This window comes from Colossoma macropomum, unplaced genomic scaffold (assembly GCF_904425465.1).
Source record: "Colossoma macropomum unplaced genomic scaffold, Colossoma_macropomum, whole genome shotgun sequence".
Classification (NCBI taxonomy): domain Eukaryota; kingdom Metazoa; phylum Chordata; class Actinopteri; order Characiformes; family Serrasalmidae; genus Colossoma; species Colossoma macropomum.
In genome coordinates, this window is record NW_023494800.1 from 35,381,368 (window position 1) to 35,402,789 (window position 21,422).

A 21,422-nucleotide genomic window follows, 5' to 3' on the forward strand; every position below is an offset into this window, starting at 1 on the left:
TGCAACAGTTTTCTGAACATCAACTAACTCTAAATATAGTGCCAAGTGGCAATCATCGGGGTCCAAGCACTTTATCAAACCATTAACATTTTTATTTCAAACAGCAAGAGATTCAAATTCTATCTAATTGGCACAAAATGAAACCAAATTTGGCATGCGTACTCATGTTGTAAAACCATTTGGCCCACACTTGCAGCCTTACTGTGTTAATTGGACTTTTTAGTTATACTTATTACTACAAAACTGTAAAAACAGTGAATTAAGCTTTCTCCAGAGCACTTTTATTTGTGTATTCTAATCATTTGTATATTCGAATCAACCCTTACTTAAGCACGATGTCTATAATGTATTTTTTTATTCTTTTTATTCATATCAAATTCTTAAAAATAAATTATTATTTTGAAAAAAATAACTGCTAAGAGGCTGCTGATCATGGCTGTTTTAAGCAGTATCTACCCAGCAGTGAAATGGTCTTTATTTTATGTGTTGATGTATAACACAAATAAAAGAGCGGTGGAAAATGTTTGATTCTGTCAATGGTATGACCGATGGTCCATGAGATGTGGACCAAAATGGAAAAAAAACTTCATGGAGAACTAGAAAAGTGCATTTTCTGAAGAAAATGCAAAGTGATTGTACAGCTTCAGTAATTCTCAGGTCATTGCTAGGATGCTGCCACAAGGTTACTATGGTAATTTTGGTGGTTGCTGTGGTGTTACAGGTGTTTGCTAGGGTATCATTGGTGGTTGCTTCTATGTTGCTAGGTGGTTGCTAAGGTAACCATGGTGGTTTATGTAGTATTCCAGATGATAGCTAGGGTGTTGCTAGATGGTTTCTATGGTATGTCTCTTGGTTGCTAAGGTGTTGCTCAGTGGTTGCTATGGTGTCCCAGGTGGTCACTAGAGTGTTGATAGGTGGTTGCAAGGTGGCTGCTAGATGGTTGCTGTGGTATCCCAGTTGGTTGCTAGGTGGTTTCTATGGAAATGCATGTTGGTTGCTAAGGTGTAGCTTGGTAGTTGCTATGGTATAACTAAAAACAATCATTGGAACAACAGTTGGAACGGTGATGATGTCATGTAAATTGCAGGATGAGTTAATAGAGAAAAATTGGCTGAAAACAAAAGAACAAGAACAAAACAAACAGAAATTGGATGTTAAGGTGTTCCTGGGTGTTATAGTATTCCAGGTGTTGCTATGGTATCTTCCTATGAATCCTGTATCGATGGCATATGGCATACATAATACCTTATAATGACTGCCATAAGCCTGTGTAATTACTCTCAAGTAACATTTTGTAAAGCAAGATTATATTTGTTTATAAACTCACATCTCAGAATGCATCATAATATCCAATTATAAGAATATTCTTAACATTAATGCTGTGATGCACTATAACACAGGTTTTGATATACTTAATGTATTGCAAGCTTTGGTTTGACAAAGCATATAACACATAAAAGACTGTTATGCCATGTCATTACAGGCTCTAAGTGAAGTGTGTGTGTGTGTTTCAAATGCCTTGTAAATGTAAAGGAAAAAAGGAAAAAAAAGTCTTTACTGGCTTTAAGTGAAATGAGATAATTACATATAACAGGCGAAAGGGGACATACATCTTGCCGAAAATCCTAAAGAAAACAATAAGGCTACTGAATTGCATGATTGGACCCGTAACTGCATTGCTTCACAGTGATGACACTCATTTAAGGATTAATGTGGTGGGCGCTCCTCTAAAACCAAATTATTGGTTAAAATTATTAAAGAGAGACAAGTAAAGAAAGGAAGAAAAACGGGGTTATTCCATATCAGCGTTTTGCACCCCATCCTAGAGGGCCCCAGTTTATTTTATTTCCACTCACGGAGGATTTGCTAATTAATGGGTGAACTGAATGAGGTGTGTTTCAGCAGGAAAACATTAGAACCTGTTCTGCCTCTTTTTACAGGAATAAAGCAGCTACTGACAAGAGAAAGACAACTCATCAGTGTGCATTTATGACGATGATGATGGACTCTGCGTATATTTAAATTAAAAGTCCTTCAATGAAGGTATAGCTTGTCATTCAGACTTAAGTTTTCTCACTGATGATGGGTCTCTGTTCATTACTGTACATACTGCACTGCATTACTTTATGTTGAAGCACCTTGCTTGTTAGAATTGCTTTCAGTTATCAAGGTGAGATATTGTTGCATGTCTGTTTATAAAGCGATTAAGGAAATAAATAAATCCTTAAATTGCATATATAATATTATAGAATCTGTATTGCCTTCTTGCAGTGTATGTATATTGGATTTAATTCCATTTATCTGACAAAAATAAAAAAGGCGCTCTTTGACTCACTGTCCACTTTATTTGAAACACCTACCTTTTGCTTCCACCCGCTGGCCACTTTATTAGAAACATCTACTTTGTACTTTCACTCACTCTCCACTTTATTAGAAACACCCACCTTTATTAGAAACATCAAGCTTATACTCACTGTCCACTTTATTTAAAACACCCACCTTTTGATTCTGCTCACTGTCCACTTTATTAGAAACACTCACTTTGTATGTCCACTCTTTGGCCACTTTATTAGAAACATGTATCTTACAAGTCCACTATATAGGTGTATAATTACAGACTGTAGTTCATCTGTTGCTCAGTTTATCAGCTCCTCTACCCCTTTTATCATTGGTCAGATTCTGACCACAGGACCTCTGTTGTCCAGATATTACTTGGTTGGTGGACCATTCTCAGCACAGCGGTATCACTCACCACTTAAAAATATCAGCTCTGTGGTCAGAAACTGAACATTAACGAAGGGCTGAGGTTGGATAAACAAACAATGCATCAACAGATGAGCTGCAGTAACTGTACACCAGCAAGATGGAGATACAAGGGAGGGTTTCCGATAAAGTGGCCGGGTAGTGTTCATAATACATACAGTAATCTACCAACCTTAATATGAATTTGTCACCAATTGTGCTCTCTGTCATCCACTGTTATGAAGTGAACCAAACATATGTTTTTTATAAGATTTTATGATTGAGAAGCCCAACAAGGCCAGGTGTAAAAAGGAGAAAGGAGAATTGAGATATTTGCTTCAAAGGATCGTTACATCTGTGCCTTTTTGTGACTCAGCAGTAATTTCCATCTGAAAAACTCCGTTACCCAGAATACAATGACTTGGCAACAGCTGAGGAGCAGTGTCGTCTCCCCGCACAAGGCAGTCAAAGTCTAATTCAGTTGTTCTTTGTTAACATTGCGAGAAATGTCAAAACAAGAAGAGCTACAAGGCAAAGTTTGTCTATTGGCCTGTTTTCTGGTTCACTAGGTAGTGACAATACACTTGCTGAGAGAGGAAGGGTCCCCTGCTTCAAAGTCAAACCCAGCATCTGTAGAAAGAAAAACAACATTTACTCGACACTGTGGCTTGCTCCTCCAGTCCTTGTCCCTTGTTCCCTGAGCAAATTGTGCATTTATTGCGAAGCAAAGGTTACGACCTCAGGCAAAAATACAAATGGATGAAAGTATCACACTTATTCATCATCTTTTTATCTTGTGCATTTGTAATTTCACACGTTTGTGCATCTGCCTTCTGTCTCATTGTTCTTTCTTGCCTGTTCTTTCAAATAATTCACAAAGTGGGGACAATACAACGAAGTACGAACCAATTTCACACTGACCCGAACAGAGTCTACAAATGAATAAACTCTGAGAAGCTTTAAAAACATGCACAAAAATATAAGACACAAATACATAACTCTCAAAACAATAACCTGATACCAAACAAAGGGAAATTTCATTGACATCTATTCTCTATTGCTGGATAACACAGATGTTGGAAGTTAGAGCACTTTCTGACTGTGGTGTGTTCAGTAATTCAGAACATTAAGACACTGTTTTCAGTAATTCAGACAGTTGCTAGACTATCTCAGTGTTCAGGCAGTAGTTGCTATGTTTGTTAATTCAGAGAGTTGCCAGCTTGAGTTCAGTAATTCAGTATATTGAGACACTTATCAGTAGTTCAGAACATTAAGACACATATCAGTAGTTCAGAAAGTTGCCAGACTATGTTCAATAATTCAGAACATTGAGACAGTTATCTGTAGTTCAGAACATTGAGACAGTTATCAGTAGTTCAGAACATTGAGACAGTTATCAGTAGTTCAGAACATTGAGACGGTTATCAGTAGTTCTGAAAGTTATCAGACTATGTTCAGTAATTCAGAACATTGCGACAGTTTTCAGTAGTTCAGAACATTGAGACAGATTTTAGTAGTTCAGAACATTGAGAGTTATCAGTAGTTCAGAACAATGAGACAGTTATCAGTAGTTCAGAACAATGAGACAGTTATCAGTAGTTCAGAACATTGAGACAGTTATCAGTAGTTCTGAAAGTTGTCAGACTATGTTCAGTAATTCAGAACATTGTGACAGTTTTCAGTAGTTCAGAACATTTAGAGTTATCAGTAGTTCAGAGCAATGAGACAGTTATCAGTAGTTCTGAACATTGAGACAGTTATCAGTAGTTCTGAAAGTTGTCAGACTATGTTCAGTAATTCAGAACATTGCGTCAGTTTTCAGTAGTTCAGAACATTGAGACAGATTTCAGTAGTTCAGAACAATGAGACAGTTATCAGTAGCCATTGTGCTCCTTTATTCAGAAGATTATGTTCAGTATTTCAAAACACTGAGACACTTCAGTAAACTATTGTTTCAGTAAACTAAATTAAGATAAAATTTGCTGATACAGATTTGTAAAAAATCTTATCTTGACCTTGTCAGATCTTAACCTTGGACAAAAGATAGGATTTTTTCTGTAAATTGGCCCCAGAGCTCTAAAAGTGGTCACTTTTGCCCCAGCTGAGTGACCCAAAGTGGTTGGCGTGGCGACAAGGCAACACGCTTTACATTACATGGGCTAAATTTGTGTCTTCCATTCTAAAACCTTACCAACCTTTTTAAAGCTCAAAGTTTAATGTGATGCTTCTAGAGAGGAGATCTATTATTTTTGGTCCCCTTTGACTGAGTTAGGAATTGTGGTTTGTAAATTTCGGACTTTTAAGGCACTCCTTTGTACTCCGCTGAGAGAAATCTGATGTCAGAACAAAGCAGGAGAGAGAAATTCTGAAGGCAGCCTTATCTCCCTCACACACAGACTTAGTCTCTCTTTCTCTCAAATATACCCAAATTTCAAATGATTTCCCAGGTTCCTATTTGACAGCTGTGCTTTATGAAGTGTGACTTTAGTTGCCACACTTTAATCCCTCTCTCTCTCTCTCTCTCTCTTTTCTTCAGCTCCTCCCTCCCTCTCTCATCCTCCCAGCGCACTTCTTAATTAGCTAATCTGGTGAGCCGTGATTGCACGCGCCGGAAGAGAACATACTGGCACCGGGAAAGGCAACGGGAGATTACGGAAGCCGTCGTCTATCAGAGAGAGCTGCTTCTCCAGCCCATGCTGAGTTCAGAGCCACTACAGCCTTAATTAAGCCCGTTTCCTGTCCCGGCAGGTTAATTAGGGTTGAGGCATAATTAGGACAACAGTAAAAAAAAGCACCTAGAGAGGCTCTCCATAATCCAGTTCTTTTGTACTTGTATGTGCAGGCCTGATTCATTTAGTCTTGTCCACAGGTAGACCTCCCTCAACAGCCATGACAGACATTACATGCTTTAAACTGCCCACAGGCACCTTCTGGACAGTATAACAAATTCTGTATGACTGAAGTTTGTCAGAGCAATCAGAATTTCTCCACGATGTTTTAATTACACTAAAGTATGTGGACACCTGACCACGACAAGGACATTACTTTGTTGGATATCTCATTCCAATATCACAGGCATTAATATGGAGTCACCCCCCTTTTGTGGCTATAACAGGCTCCACTCTTCTGGGAAGCTTCCCACGAGAGTTTGGAGAGTGTCTGCAGGAATTTGTGCCCATTCAGTCAGAAGAGCATTTGCAAGGTCGGATAATGATGTTGGACGAGAGGGTCTGGCTCACAATCAATGCACCAGTGCATCCCAAAGGTGCTCAGTTGAAGTCAGGGCTTTGTGCAGGTCACCGGAGTTCCTCCACAACAAACTAGTCAAGCCATGTCTTTATGAAGCTCTATTTGTGCACCTTTCACTGGAACTGAGGTGCCTGAAAAACAGCCCTAGCCCATTATCCCTCCTCCACCAAACTTTACTGTTGTCCTGTTGTACTGAGTCCAGTGGCACAACACTCCCATCAACACTTGGCATTGCATATGGTGATCTTAGGCTTGTGTGCAGCTACTCGGCCATGGAAACCCATTTCATGAAGTTCCCAACACACAATTCTTGTACTGATGTTGGTTTCAGAGGCAGTTTGGAACTTTGTAGTAAGTGTTGCTTGTTGGATTGTGGGATTTTTCTGTGGTACATGCCTGCCTACCCAGTCCCCTTGCTCTGTGAGTTTGCCTTCACAGCTGAGCTGTTGTTGCTCTTATATACCTCCATTTCACAAGAATAGCACTTACAGTTGTCTAGGGCAGATCTAGCAGGGCAAAAATGTAATGAACTGCATTGTAGGTGGCATCCTATGACAGTGACACATCACTGAGCCCTTCAGTACAACCCATTCTACTGCCATTGTTTGTCTATGAAGATTGCATGGATATGTGCTTAATTTTATAAACCTGTTAGCACCTATTTTTCAGTAATTAAGAGGGGTATCCACATAGGTTTGGCCTTATAGTTTGTATGGCCTTACAGTATGTATAGTAATATACAGGCATGTCATCACTACTGCTTATTATTATGACAGGTGTCAATATCTGATGTCATGATGACTAACTACCTGTCATGACATTTACCAGCAATGCTAACATGACATTGTTATATTCCAAAACACAAATCTGTAATGGCAGCACGTGTATGATATGATTATGACATGGTTATGACCATGTTATGTAGCAGGGTTCAAGTAAAGTGTTAACAAAGTTAGTTTCTTATAAATGTTATAGTTATTTGTCTTTATTGGCCCTTAAAAGTCCTCAGCAGTTTGTCCTTGAGGTTTCTGACTAGTGTTAGCAGGCTGGAAACTCGCTTGATCAATGTGTAGCAACAGAACTAGCAACGGATGACCTCTCACCCTCTGACAGCAGCTATTTCACCCAAACACACTAAATGACCACTTGAGAGGTGTTAGCATGGGGGGAAATCTCCATTACTAGAAAGTCGTACACGTGCTGCCATGTGGCCGTTCTGCCTCCTAAACAAATTGCCCCTCAATTTCATACCACCGAACAGGACCTGCCAACGTCCCTGTGACAAATTGGAATTGATTCACGCCTTGGCGGGGATTTCTGGGGTCGCGACCCTGCAATGGTAAAAACGTCTCGCTACCATTGGCATTCAGGCCAGCTGCACCTCAGACAGGGAGCTTTTTTTCGCACCATGAATAAAATCAATCACTATTTTGCTTTATTTATTCCTCTTTTCTCTTGGCTTTTGACCCAGTGGGCCTGCTGTTATAATAGAAAAGCATGGCAACACGAAGCTTGTCGTTTAAGAAAATGTGGACTTCCAGACTAGTCCCCAGTTAACAGGTCAAGTTTGCTGCTGGAGGAGATAGTCGCAGCACATAGGGCTGAGATTTCTTTGTTTTTACAGGGGCATTTGTATTGCACAGACCAAAACATTAACGTTAAGACAAACAACTTGCTTAATCTTGCCCCAGGTCCCCTATGGCTTGAAACACCTCTTCTTACATGTTGTTTATTCATTTCTGACCTGTAGCTTGTTGAAACAAGTGGAGAAATTGTGTAGAAGTGCAGATTGTAATCTTTCCATCTGTATCGCATTTGTGTTTGTAAGTAAAAAAGAGATCTTATGGCTGGAATTTGATGAAAAATCTTGTTTCACGCAAAAAGAAATAACATTTATGTTTTTGTGCAGACAGAAATATGTTAGTGCTGAATGCAAACCAAATATAAATATAATTCAATACATCACTAATAAATTCTGAAATGTCTCACTTCTCTTAGTTACCATTGCTATGTCTTTTACCTCAGGCCACCTGGTAGCAGCTTTAGCAAGGAACATGTAGAAGCACCCAGAGGAACTGGCTTTACGAGATCTTCAGTTCAGATGTACGTGTTTAAGAACTTACAAAATGGCAAATTTAAAGTGAACAAAACAAGGATTCTAGAAAACATACTTACACAAATTAGACCAGCGAAATATTTAGTGATGTAATGTTAAAGCAGGTTTTCATGTCTAATAAGGTGGAGGTTTTAGCAACAGAAGCTGACTCTTCAGATGAGCTAATGTTAAAGCTAACACTGGAGCTAACCAGTGCCGAAGAGCTCTTGGCTTTTATACAAAGTCTTTTAGCAAGCTTTAATGAGACAGGGCAAGTGATTGAACAGTATGACTGTCGTAATATGTAACCTTATATCTTCACATAGAATGTTTTAATTGCAAATGTGAGCGCTGTTTAATGTAATTTATCAAGCTAACTTTAAGAAAACCTAACATAGCTAGCTAACTGATCTTAACATCTTTCTGTAACATTATTTATTGTTAGATGTCATTTTAAAAAGTTAGCCAATACAGCAAACTAGATAAAGATTGGTTTACTTTACAGCAAACACATATCACTGCTGTCAGAACAAAACCTTGTATCTCCATTTTTGTCATTTTTCAGTTTTTGACATAATTTGAAAATGTTGTTGCCATTTACAATGTGTGTAAATTTCATGATGAATGGATGAAAAGAAATGACTCAGAATTACTTGGAAAAAGTCTGGTTCCATTGACTTACATTAAAAGTAAAGTATGTTTTTTCTTTCTCCTGTAAAGTTACCATTTTGGAGACAACAACGATACATTTGTTAATAGTTTTGATGCTGAGCTGAAATTTGGTCATCCACAGAGTTTAATCCAGGAATGGAATGGAATAAAAACAGCTCCACCCTGCAGATGGTCAGGAAAGCATGTGTCTGAATTACATGTTCCTCAGTAACACATTTTGACCTCTCTTAGACTAATACAAACCTCATTTTTTTTAAAAATTGGACAGTATGTGAAATGCTAATTAAAAACAGAAAGCAGTGATTTGTAATTTCACTTTGACCTGTGTTTAAAAGAAAACAGTACAAAAACAAGATTCACTGTTTGATCAACTTCATTATTTTAGTAAATGTTTGTTATGGCTGTTGAGGCTTGTTCTAAAAACATTGAGACAAGAACCATGTAAGACTAGGAACACTGCAACATGTTCAAAATCATCTTAAACAGCTGATGCAGTCCTTTATTAGTGATGATGAACCACTTTGCTAAAAATGCATAATCAATAAATCCAGAAGTTTAAAAATAATGCTACTCAATCCAGTGACTGCAAAGAATTTTTTGGAAGTTTACTATCTAAAGTACATAATGACATCAAAAGATTCAGCAAATCCAGAGAATTCTGTGTGTAAAGGGCTAAAAGAACTGAATGCCCATGACCTTTCAGATGGTTTGCATACTTCTGTGATGAATATCACTACATGAGCACAGGAATGCAAACCGTTGTCAATAAACACTGTCCGTCACTGCATCCATAAATGCAAGCTAAGACTGTACTACGCAAAGCGAAAGCCGAATGTCAGCAACATCGCCAGAAACACGTCAGAAACACCGCCAACTTCTCTGGGCTGGAGCTCATCTGAGATGAACTCATGCACAGCGGAAATGTGTATTGTGGTTTGGCAAGTTAACTTTTCAGATTGTTTATGGAAATAATGCACGTTGTGTTCTCTAAACCAGAGAAGAAAAGGACCATCCAGATTGTTACCAGTGCAAAGATTAAAAGCCCTGGTCTGTCATTTTATGGGGGGTATTGGTGGGTAACTTGCACAGCTGCAAAAGCAACATTGACACTGAAAGATATGTGCATGTTTTGCCTTCTAGATGACATCTTTTTCAGACATTCAGAACTGGATCAAATTATTATTTACTGTTGTTGAAGGGAAAGATGATGTAACACAGCGGTAAACATATTTTGTCACAACTTTTTGGAACATGTTGCAGACTTTACATTTTGAATGAGCATTTGTTTATGGAAAAAGGGTCAAACAGAATTGACCAATCTCCTATTTTTGTTAGCATTTTACATACTGTACATTTTTTTTAAATGAGGTTCATAATTCTGACTAATTTACCGCCACATCTGTCCTTGCAGTAAGTTTGTTCTGAGGAGTTGTTGGAGATTTTTCTACCTGACAGAAGAAAGAAATGTTTAGAGACAATTGTGGTTGACTAAGAGGCCTGTCAATCATTGTTTTTCACTTGGTTAAATATGTAGTTACTTGTAAATGAGTATGGTGTATAAATGGATTGTATTGCAAGCTACAATAATGGTAGTTTGGTGACAGATAATGAAGAATAGAAGTGAAGAAAGAGAAGGAAATGAAAGAAAAGTCGTGGACCAAGCTAGTGTATTTATTTATGTATTTTCATGTTTTTGTTTATTTACTTTGTTTTTACTTATTCAGAAAGACGTCCAACTGACAAGTGAAAAAAAGCTAATCGCATTTAGCAGAGCAGTAAGTGTTAAGGAGCACATCTGAAAACGACACATACACAGGCTGTTCCTGCAGATGGTGTGGCTCTCGGTTCATCAGAACGTGACTAAAGACTCGGTACAAGCTCTGCACACATTGTTCAGCATGGGCTGGCTAGCGCCGAAGAGAGGAGATACACAATATCTGCACAACACCTGAAAGGCAAGCAGTGAGATCCATCTAATCCATAATTTAAAGCCTCGGTCTTCAGTCAAGTCCATGCTGAACTTACAACTGGACACTGTAGGAAACTTCAAGAAGAATCAATGGACGCTTGCTAGCATATTAACTAGCACAATAAACCTTGGTAATGGGCTCTCAAGTGGCACAAGTCTAAACTTTGGCCCTATCATCTGGAGATCTGGTGATGCCACAGCCATCTGTGGATGGGAGTCCAAGAAAGGGTAATCAGCCTTGCTTTCTCTGGGTGGGATGGTTGCCCTATCACTTAGCAAGATGCTAGCCAACATGGGTGTCTGTTAACTAGTGTAACAGAATTAGCAGTTAGCGTTCTTCCTCAAGCATGTTGAGCTTTCCAATGACGTTGCATTAGCTACCCAGCTCAGTAAAATCAGTTAAAACTCCTAGCTGACTTGAACTTGGCAGGATTTAAAGCTGCACTATGTAAAAAAGTACACCAAAAACAGGCTAAAATATGATGAGCATGCCTGTTGCAAGTATGTTAAGCCTGAAATAGTAAATTAAAAGTTAGAGGCATCAAGTCTGGAGTTTTTGGCCCACGTCACACGCATAGAATCGAAAAGAAGGTTGGGCTCAATGTCTAGGTCTCAAATGCAAAATCAGCATTGTACTGATAAAGATCTGTTGACAATAGCAGATAATTCACTAACATCCTCAGAAGATGCGTCCTTCAAGTTCTGACTGAGTTATCTTTGAATACTCTTTCAATCATTAGATTCATCCGGCTGGGGTAGGGGGCCGAAGCACAACCCATGTTAAATAATGTTCTTCGACACCTTGCATGCAATTACACATTTCCACCAGAGAGGTCTGCAAATGCCCAAACTTACATGGTGTAACTTTAAGAAGTAGCATTTAGAAATTGGGAATGAGCAAAGGTTGATGAAGTTTCCTTGCTGCTGAAAACCAACATGAACTTTGAGTAAAAACAGTTCATTATAAGGTTTTGCTTCTCTGGCCAAGATTCAACTCTGTTCAGAAGCAAGAAACATTACGGTTTTAGACAGGTGTATACAGTATATTGATATGCAGTCATGTAGTGTAAATTCATATTGCATACTAAAGATGACAGCATGATGAAAGTGAGAGTTATGGAGCTATAACAAAACAGGGTTGGCAAATTGTAAGACTGTGACAGGTTATGCTGAGGCAAATGAGGTGAGGCAAGTGGGGGCCAATGCATGCTTTTAGAGGGTTTTCCCCAGGGGAGATAAGGGTCAGCTGGAGTGGTGTAAAGTATGAGACCACTGGACTCTGGAGCAGTGGAAACGTGTTCTCTGGAGTGATGAATCAGCTTCTCTATCTGTCTGATGATGAATTTGGGTTGGTGGATGCCAGGAGAACATTACCTACCGGAATGCATAGTACCATCAGTAGAGTTTGGTGGAGGAGGGATGATGGGCTGGGCTGTTTTTCAGGCCCCTCAGTTCCAGTGAAGGGTGATGTTGATGATACAGCACAAAGACATTTTACCCAGTTATCTGCTTCCAGCTTTGTGTCAGCAGTTTGGGGAAGAGCCTTTCCTGTTCCAGCATGACTGAGACCCTGTGCACAAAGCAGCTCCATAAAGACATGGAGTGACCAGTTTGGTGTGGAGGAACTCCAGTGGCCTGCACAGAGTCCTGACCTCAACCCCAGATACCACCTTTGGAATGAAATGGAACGTTGTTTGTGAGCCTGGCCCTCTCGTCCAACATCAGTGTCTGACCTTACAAATGCTCATTTGACTGATTGGGCACAAATTCCCACAGATTCCCATTCCCAAAATCCGTAGAAAGCTTCCCAGAAGAGTGGAGGCTGTTATAGCCGCAAATGGGGCCAACTTTATATTAATGCCCGTGTCTTTGGAATGAGATGTACAACAAGCTCATATAGCTGTCATTGCCATTGGCCACATTTACACGTTTATATAGGTTTGCGCCACTGACAGAGTAAAAACTAATTTAGGTATTTGTAAATTAAATGTTTAAAATCATTTTGTCCAAAACTGAGGGGTTGCGAAGTTGAGAGGGAAATGCCCCCTTTTGCCCACCCATGCACCCCCCAGGTACAGTCCTAGTGTGCACCAAGGGCTTAGTGCTCTTGCCCTGATAACTTCGCTGTAATACACTGCACCCTGCACCCTTTACTTTATTATCTTTAGTAATTCCATGTGTGGGGGTATAAGCAGTGTGCGGCCCCCCGGGCTGTTTGTGTTTGTGTGTGTGGCGGGAGGGTGTGGGCGGATGTGCTGATAAGCGGAGGGATAAGCGTAATGAGGTTGTGAGGTGTGTGTGGGTGTCGCCTATTCTAAATAGAGGAAGGCGAGTGTGAGCACAACTCAACCGTGGAGTGGAATAGCAATCAGCCTGTCTGTCTGACCACTGGGGTGGTCGGCAAATCCTATGGCATATTATTCTTAAGCCTTATCCTGGATCCTACCCTGACGTTCTGCTTACTTTAACAGAGAGAGAGAGAGAGAGAGAGAGAGATTCAGACAAAAGAGAGGTAAAGAAACAGAGGAGAAAGAGAAAAAGGAGAAAGAGAGGGAAACAGAAAGTGAGGAGGCCGAGAGAGCAAGACAGAATATGCAGAGGGAGAAAGATAGAGGGAGGGATGAAAAGAGTGATACAGAGGGAGAGAAAGAGAAACAGAAAGTAGAGAGAGAGAGACTTTTTATCAATAAACAGAAAATTAGAGAGAAAGGAGACAGTGAGAACAGAAGATAAAGAGAGAGATGAGAAAGGGAGGTAAAGAGAAAGTGAGGGGGATGAGAGAGCAAGATAGACAGAATTGGAGAGGGAGAGAAACATATATGCAGAGAGAGAGCGAGAGAGAGAGAGACCTCCAGCTGTCCTCATCATGGAGAGTTTGAGGTAGACCGTGTAAAGTAGGTGTTTGTGTGTGTGTGTGTGTGTGTGTGTGTGTGTGTGTGTGTGTGTGTGTGTAAACAGTAATAAGTCATGGTGTTACATCACATCCAGTGGTCTGCTGGTGGCTAAAACAGCTCAACCTGCAACAGTCTAGTCCACGGTGTAAGTTTAATACTAAGTATATTGTAATATTAACAAGTACAGTACAAACTGCATGTATTGCTACATTTATGAGGACTTCCAATCAACTCAAGTGGGCCCAAGGACACACAAACACAAAGGTACCTTTTTTTATTGCACCTTAACCTTATTTAACCTAATTTGATTGGTAATTATGGTTATTATAACTGCATAACAATCACTAAGTACTGACCTCTGATTCACATCATTTACCTCCGTTGCAAACATACTGGATGAGTTTGATCACGGCTGATTATGCAGTGACTTACATGCTGATACTGATGGAAAATGTTGCTTCTCTTGAAATAACTGTATTCACTGTTTTCCTTCATCATAAACATTTTTTCATCATAGTCTATACTAGACATTTGAAGACATATGCTTTGAAATGGTTCACAATTCGATATACAGCACCTTGCAAAAGTATTCAACCCCTTTAAAAGTCATCAAATTGGTCTGGTTTATAATTGACACCTCCACAGATTGTTTCAGACAATATTTTTATTGCAAACCAATATGCTCTTAGAGCTTCAGTTTCAAAGTCAAAACTCATTATTTGTCAGCGGATCTTTAAAAAAGAAAACCTTAAAAATGGAGAAATGCTGTTTGAGTAAATATTCAAAACATTCAGACTCATACGCGGTTGAACTTTTGCAGCAATAACAGCATTAAGTCTGTTGCACTAAGTTTCTTCCAACTTTGCACACTGAGTTTTTGCTTATTCTAGGCTTGTTCCAGGTTGTTCAGGTTGGATGACCAAACTGTGGACCACAATTTTCAAACAGTGGCACAGATTATCAATAAGATGGAGGTCAGAACTTTGACTTGGTCATTGTAAAACATCATCTTGTTGTTTAACATCATCTTCTTGCCCTGCTTTGGTGCTCAGTACCACTGTTCTTTAGCAGACTGAAGCAGGTCATCTTGCAGTATCTCCCTGTATTTTGCACTGTTTTTACAGTTTTAACAAGAAGCCCAGTCCCCTCTACATGATGCTGCCACCGCCATGCTTCACTATTCTGATGGTGGCTGCTGAGGAATGCTCAGTGTTAGGTTTGTGCCATTTTGAATTTGGGCCAAAAAGCTCAGTTTTTGTCTCATCTGACCACAAAGCCTTCTCCCACAGTCTGGCTCGCTGACTCTGATACGTTTTGGCAAACTCCAGATGGTTTGCTGTGTTTTTTCTTCAGTAATGGCTTCTTTCTAGCCGCCCTTCCATACAGGCCAGAGCTCTTGATATCGGTGCTCCTTCACTCCAGTCTCAGCCACTGAACTCTGTTGCTCCTCCACAGTGATTGCTGACCTCTCTTTGGCTCCCCTTCTTGAGTTTTGAGGGGTGGTCTTGTCTCAGCAGGGCGTGGGTGCTACGATGTAGCTTCCATTTCCTCACAATTGATCCAGCAGTGCTCACTGCAATATCCCAATACTTGGAGATTATATTCTAGCATTTTCTTATCTTGTGCATGTCTACAACTTCCTTAGAATGCTTTAGTCTTCATCTTCAGCTCCAGATTCACAGTCTGACCAATGGCACTTGAATTAAAGGGTCCTGAAAATTGAACATTTTTAAGGGATAATACAGATTATCTGATTGTCAAAGTATTAATTGGAGCAGGTGTGGCAAATTGTGGTTGGATCTAGGCTCCGGAGGAAGGTAGATCTCCAGGACCGGAATTGGAGACCACTAGGTTAGGGTTAGCACCAAGGTTAGGGTTAAGGTTAGTATTAGGTGTGGTCAAGGTTAGGACCAGAAAGATAGTTAGGGTTAGAAAAACTGTAGTGATTTTAATCAATGTTAAGTTGAATGCGAGTTAAAAGCAAGATAAGCATCTACACAGCATCTACAATTGACTATGCAAATAAAATGTTTCCTAAAATTGTGCTTTTGTGGTCAGATCTGAGTGGCCGTAGGGAATAGCTAGGCTATACTGTAATTTGAAACTTGAAATGAAACTTACTTGTGTAACACTTTCACAAAACTACACTCTATTACTGCAGCTGCTGCCCATTTTTGGACGCTGTGTCCATTCTGCATTGCAACTGAGGGTGCTGTCCATGGTCCTGCAGTAGAGCCAAAGGTGCTGAAATATCTAGCAAGGCTGTTTTGCAGATCAATATTTTATGGACAGAAAGTTAAACTAGGACTGAAGAATCCAGTGCATATAAACTCTATACATATTTAGAACCATATGTCCAAAAGTTTGTAGACAGTTTGTAGATGTTTCTTCAGAAATGAAGGTTATTAATGTGGCCTTTGCTGCAGTAACAGCCTTTACTCTTCTGGGAGGGCTTTATACTAGATGTTGAACATTGCTGTGAGGACAGGTACTGATGTTGGATGGTCAGTTCTGGATAACTCCAACTCGTCCCAGTTCTGCTCGGCCTTATACTCCTCTAGCTGACTCTTTGCATTTGACATGGTGACCTTAGGCTCATGTCTGACAGCATATTGGTCAATGCTTTTCTATGGAGATTATAGAAGTGCCAATTCTGAGCCCCAGTGGATGTAAGTATACTAAATATACTAATAAATTAACACTTACGACTTCTTTGCTGCCTATTTTGATGTAATTACACAGTTAATTACATACAGTTGTGTGCAAAAGTGTTGGCATCCCTGTTCAAATAGCATATTTTGTTGATTTTCTAAGTGAAAACAAGTCAATATACCCTCAACACACCACTGCACATTTTAATGCGTAATTATTGTTGATTTATTTTGGAAAGAAATATTGGCCGTGCAAAAGTAATGGCACATTTTGTGTTTTATGTTTTTTTTTATGTTAAAGTCAAGTAAATAGAAATTGTGCTATAAAACGGTAAGAAAATCAACCAAATTTATTTCAACCTAGAAAATCAATTCTAGAGTATTTTATTATGAATTTGATAGGGGGTGTTTGATTTGGATAACTTTTAGATTTGACTGCCTTCAGTCACACAATGAATATTTGTATTTGCATTTATAATTCTGACCGTTTTGATATCAAAAATTGACAAAAATTTGTAATAGATGTTTATTTTTTCTGCAAAACAAGACAAACTAACTTCATGATAAAATACTTTTCTCCTCATTCTTACTAACACTAATGTGGTATGGACTGAAAGTTTAGAATTTGCACTTTCCACACTATTTCTCCACTTGTTTCAGTGATCAATGAGTCAGAAATAAGTACAATGTGCTTTTGTCATTCAGCAAAACCTTGAAAGTAATACATGCTAAGCTACACTGGAGTTTTACTATGATAATTTAACTTCAATACAGATTGAAGTCTCTCTCTCTCTCTTTCTGTCTCCCTCGCTGCTCCTCTTTCTCTTCCTCTGCCTCTCTTTCTGCGAATCTCTCTTACTGTGTCTCTTTCTGTGATTTCCTCTATCTATCTATCTATCTATCTATCTATCTATCTATCTATGATTGTATCTCTTGCTGCTTCTCTTTCTCTCCCTCTTCATTTTATTAAAACTTCATTCATGATTGTTTTTAACTTCATTCTGGAAGCTAATTTAATTTGAATTTCATATCAGATATTCCATTGCATAAAATAAGAATTTTATTAGAACTTTATTCTGAATTTTAACTTTATTTGAACAAAATTCTAGATATGATATTTTAGATATTTACATAAATGTTATATATAAAAAGTAACATCCAGAATGAATTCAACAGAAATATAGCACAAATAGCTTCATTTTAGATTTTATTAACTTCCAGATAAAATCATATTTAATTCCTTCATTTGTTATAGATGTTAATTTATTATAACTTCTTTTTTGGATTTTCTATTGTAGATATAATATTATATTATATTATATATAAACTTCATTCTGGATATGAATTTTATTAGATCTTCATTCAGGATTTTAATTATATTAGAACAGAATTCTAGACATTCTATTCTAGATAAACTATATATTTTAACAGAACTTAATTCTGGATGTTACAGTTATTATTACACTTCATTTTAGATATACATTTTATTAACTTCTATTCTAGATAAAATAATTTTTAATTCACTAAAGATAGTTTAGATATTCATTTATTAGAACATCATTCTGGATATTCTACTCTAGATAAAATATATGTTTAATCGATAATTAATTCTGAATATTTACTGCATTAAACTGCATTAAAAGCCAGTTGTTAATTTTATTAGAACTTCAATGCGAATATTAATTTTATTAAAACTTCTTTCTAAATATCAATTTTATTAGAACTTAATTTTGGATGTTAATGTTATTAAAACTTCATTCTGAATATTAATTTTACTAAAACTACATTCTGGATAAGATTTAATTTTATTAGAATTTGTTAAGTTATGCCTAAAATTGAAATGCTCACTGGCATATACAGTTAGCCATGGGCAGGAATATTGAGTAATTTTTCAATTTTCCTGCTTGGTTCATACAGAGCACTCATGTCCAGCCAGACACCCAGTGGATACGGATGAATTCTGGACTTTCTGTCTATCACCTGGCAGGTATTGATCGAGAGGTCAGGCATTAATTGGAGCCATGGCTTTTTGAAGCCAAAGGGTCTGAAAGGTCAGCGGCGTTCTTGACTTGCCCAGGAGAGAGTGACCACATCAGAGAGAGAGAGAGAGAGAGAGAGAGAGAGAGTGTCTATGTTAGTCTTCTGCTACTGAGGGAAAAATGTCATCGTGTTTCATCATCCTGCTATGATACAGTCCACACACACACACACAGTACTGTGAAGCCTTTCCTGCCAAATAACAGCTCATTAAAAACCAGTCAGCTGATCAGTCTGGGACTGTGAATCCCAATCCCCCCTTCACGGTCTGCTGCAACCCCCTGTGATTTTAGTGGGGTACCAAACTGCAAGGAAAAGCACTAACTGTGGAGGCAATCGGGGTAAAATGTTGACTTGTAATAGAAAAAAGCATAATCTGCTGTGTTGAACAATATCAGTAAAGATGCACCACTGATGTCTGACTGCTGCACCACAGACAAAATTATAGATATTTTTGTCTAAAATTTATTTTCAGTCATTTTATTTCAAAAAATCTTTCATGAGTGACACCACTCACATATTATTGGTCACTTTGATCTGTCAAACTGAAGCAGATTTACACAATAAAACTAACATTCTTTTGAGTCAGTGTTACACTACATGACTTTTACCCTGATTTTAGCCCCAATTCTCAGTCTGGCTGCATCTGTGCTGGTCGGCTCTAGTCTGCAGATTTTTGAGTCAGTCGGAGTCGACAGTTGGAGAGAGTCGAGTTGTGTTTGAGGGGCGCAGACTCAGATTTTGGCCTCCTGATTACGTTTCAGACCAGTCAGAGTTTATCAAACATGTTCGATTTTTTCGACCCAACTCTGAATGAAATCTAGTGTGAACTGGTCAATGACTCAATCTCAACAGACTTCAGCAACAGCCGATGACAACTGAGAATTCAAAAGAAGACATTACAGCAAGTAAATGAAGAAAAATGGTGAAAAGTCACTCACGTAATGTCTACGTAATTCTGCTTCCTACTGTTTCGGTGCAAACAGCAGAGAAAACAGCAGCAGCTCTACGTTTGTTTATTTGTATCTCCTAGTAACGGGAGAACACATGAATTTGCATGAGTTCATGTGAGTTCGTGCAAGTTCAGTTCGTGCAAGTTCAGTTCGTGCGAGTTCTTGTGAGTTCTCGTGAGTTCACGTGAGTTTGCATGAGTTCAGTGAGTTCTTGTGAGTTCTTGTGAAGTCATGTGAGTTTGTGTGAGTTCTATTGAGTTTATGTGAGTTTGCGTGAGTTCAGTGAGTTTTATTGAATTTATGTGAGTTTGTGAGAATTCAGTGAGCTCCGTTCAGTTTAACAGCAGCTTAAAAGTCGAGTAGTGTTTGATCCCTAATCGTTTAGTGTGTGATCCCCAATATTTCAGTCACCCAAAAAAATCAGCAAAAAACAGTCTGATAGTGTGAGACACCCAGTCTTTTAAAATCTATTAAGACTTTAAAAGTCGTGTAGTGAACCTAAGGCTTAACACATCGTATGGTCAGAAGGACTCTTCTCTGGTGATTTTGATCATGATGAAGTATTTGAAATGCTTACAAATCAACATTTTGACAAATTATAAACATACAAATTGAAACATTGCATGCAGATTTCACAGAAATCTAGCAGGCAGAATTAGGCTAGTATATTTTAATTAGGCTAGTATTAGGCTAGTATATTAATTATAAAGATACAAAAAAGGCCAATCAAATTTTGGAATCACCTAAATAATAGCGGCAGAAAACTGTCGATTCTATATCAAGGTGGGTTGAAGTTCTTCCAGCAGCTCATGGTAGCCCAGCACTTCACTGGACACTGTATGCAATTTTTTCATTAATTCGTGACCCATCTGTGGGCAACTGAAGCTGGGCATACACTACACAACTTAGAGGCATAATTTGTAAAAATACAGTTCCTCAGTATTAATGGTCTATCAGAAGCAGCCTCATGACACTAATGAAGCACCACGACTGCTGAATCCTTCTCAGAGGTTTTTTGAGTACAACTCAGGCAAAGCGGAGATTGTTCTGTTCCTCGAAAGGCTGGCCATCTCTTAGTAAAAGCCTGCAGTGAGAGGGTCAAGCTGTTTTGCAGAACCGGTCAAAACCGGACGGTTTCCAATCCGCCTCGTTCAAAAGCTCCATTCAGAGCACATTGTGCACTGCCACACTGATGGAATTACACAAAAGAACATTCATAAGAGGAGGGGAAATAATAATTTTGTGAAGGACAGAGAGGGCAAAAAAACGAATGCAATCATATTCGCATTAGCACCAGGCATGATGGGTAAAAAGCGAACGGCTGGACCTTTTTTTGTGCCCAGCTCTAATTATCCGTCATTTTCACCGATTCATTTTCCCTCCTGTTTTTCCCCCTTTCTATCACTCGCTCTCTCATTCTTTTCATTATTAACCCTCCCTTCCACCACCTCCATGGCAGCAGGTCAAGCCTTTTCCTCCGTGGTGTAATTTCAAATCCGTTTGAGTGGTTTTGTGGGAAAATGGACAGAATATCTGTCACTGAATGCGAGTGTAATCTCAGCCACTGGTCTGGATGATCCAGCAGGAATGAGCTGGGGAACAGGACAATCCTTAAAGGAATAGATTGGCAAAGCGAACTTAGACAACCCGCTGTTGTCCTTCTTCAACACTCTAAATGTATACGATCAGCCAAGTCAAGGTTTGTGTCTAAAGTTTGCTTCTTTAGTTTTGTGCTGGTGCTGTGAGGCTAATGTAGCTAAAAACTTGTTTTTTTAATATATACTACTACTGTTTTTAGCTATGCCAATATACCTTTGTCTGTTTTTATGTTCCAGAAAAAGTTGTGACACTGGGTAAAATGTAACTGAAAAAAACAAAAACAAAAACTGAAAAAACAAAAACAAGAAAGCAGTGATTTGTAAATCATCTATTGCAGGTTTTTAAATGAAAGCAGCAGAAATAAGATTTATTTATTATTGTACCTTATCCACTTTATTTATTTTTTGTAAATGTATATAATATTATTCCAAATTTGATCCCTGCGACACTGTAAGACTGGGAAGTTTGTAATTATCAAAAAGACCTGTCTTAGAACTTTCCGCAGGTAAACTTTCAAAAAAACTGCATGAGCAAATAGTCCAACAGATAATGAAGATGGGT